Here is a 2,346-nt window from a genome sequence, read left to right on the forward strand (position 1 = left end):
TTTTCTTTTTTGCCAATCTATAAAAGAGAAAATACCAGAAAGGTATCCTTATTTGATACATGATACGTTTACAGGTATAGTTTATTTGACTAAAGACCAGAAGGGGCTAAACTGCAGAACTTCCTAGTGTCTGTAACTGCGGTAACTGCCCCATTTTGCTTAGTACTTGCAAATGTGATGCGGATCACCCTGGTTGTACATGGGAATAATTTCAGACAATGGGCTCTGATTTGGCCATGTTACCTTTTAAACTCAAGGATATCTCCTTTCAATTCAGTCAGTAAATTATCTACTGTCCCTAACAAAATAATTCAATGATTTTTATTAAAGAAATGAAAAAATATTCTTTCATTGACTAATATTAGATGGCTTGAAAACAATATGTTACCTTAGACTTACAGAGGATTTTACAGAAAATACATAGCACATATACATGTTATGTGTATAGACATTATACACATATTCCACATTACATATGTAATATTTGGTGATATCAATTTGTTTTCCTAGTTATAGATATAATCACATTATTAAGACATTGTGAATATAAATGACACCAAAATTTTAATTTCTTGAATCCTAGGTGATAGATTATCCAAAATAAAATGATTGATGTGGTAGTGTCAGTATGAGGCAAGGAAAACTAAACATCTATGAAAATCACCAGTATTTGATATACAATCATAGACTTCTGGGCAGCTCAATTTTAGTTTTTTATTTCTTTTTTGAGAAATGCTAACCATTTATATGGATTGGTATTCAATGATTTTATTATCTTAGGTTTTCTGAAGTACAAGGAAAAATAAGTTAAAAAATAAGAATAAAATTTATTTTTTCCTATTATCATAGGCTCCATTAATCCCTTTTACAAACCTAAAATACATTTTGGAAAGATAATGATCTTTGTTCTACACATCTTGAGACATTTAATTTTTTTTCTTTTATGCATTTTAGGCATTATTTTATCTTCATTGTGCAATTCCAGTGAGATAAAAATGAGTATTTTTTTAAAGGAAGAAAGGTAAAAGGATGTGATGAAAATGTTAAAATCCTATAGAAAACATGTAACTGAATATGAATTCATATTCATTTGTTGTCAATAAAATTTGTTTAGTTAACTGTAAAATAAACTCTAAGAGCCCATTTTTATTTAAAAAAAAAAGAATGAGAACTTAAAACTGTGCTAATATATTAGCCACTAATTACATATGTGACTCTTGAGCACTTACATAGGACTAGTCAAAATTAAGTTGCACTATGTGTGCAAAATACACATAAGATTCCATTAATATAAAATAGTTACTTGATAATTTTTATGTTGATTATCTATAAAAAAGAGGATATTTTGGATTAAATAAAACATTTCATTTTACCTGGCTTTTTATGTATTGTCAAATGTTTAAAATTATATGTGACTTTTATTATAATTGACAAATGACCTTGAAAGATGATACAATAAGAAACATGGAAAGATGATAAAGTAAACTTACTATTGTACAATTATGCAATTTTTCCACAAGTATTGCATCATCTTTTAAGGAGATACAGAAGAATATAGGATACAATATTTTTGTAATCAGAATTTTTCAGTTTCTCCCCATACTGGCAAAAATGTTAAAATTAATGGAGGAAAATATTTCAAAGGGGTTAAATATGAGGTGACTATATAGAGACAGTGGCACTTTAGACTGTGATGATGGTGAAGTTATTGTTTAGGTCTCAGACTGAGTCTTCTGATGGTATTCTAAAATAAATTATCCAAACACAAGGCCCAATGGCTAAACAATGTGGTTCAAAGGACATATGGTACTGTCATCCACAGTAGTCATTCAAAAAGAAGAATTTGACCATGTAATACATTTTGCAGCAAAAACCCAGCCACTGTATTTTTGTAAAAGGATATATAATAGTGTTCTTTCAACTCTAATGATTCTTGTGCCCCAAAATGTATAATATTCTTCACAAATGGAAAGATGCTAAAGGTAGGTGTGTTATCAAAGATTGTTGGAAGTAAATATATGAAGTAGAAATTAAACGCATGAATTGACCATTCTAATTAGTGTTTACAAATCTAAAAAATATTTGAAATTTTGGAGCAAAGAACATAGTCATCTTTCTTCAAAAAACTATGAGCCATCTAGGGCTGGGGACACAGCTCAGTGATAGAGGGCCTGCCTAGCATACATGAGGCACTGGATTTGATCCCAAGTACAAAACACAAACAAAAAACATTATAAGCCATGAAATGCTCAAAAAACATTTGGGGTATTACATTCATATGTTGCAAATACAAGATAAGTAATTAGAAGCCTGTTAGTGATGCAATTGAAATCAACATTTGTAAGA

This window comes from Marmota flaviventris, chromosome 8, assembly GCF_047511675.1.
Source record: "Marmota flaviventris isolate mMarFla1 chromosome 8, mMarFla1.hap1, whole genome shotgun sequence".
In the NCBI taxonomy this organism is placed as follows: domain Eukaryota; kingdom Metazoa; phylum Chordata; class Mammalia; order Rodentia; family Sciuridae; genus Marmota; species Marmota flaviventris.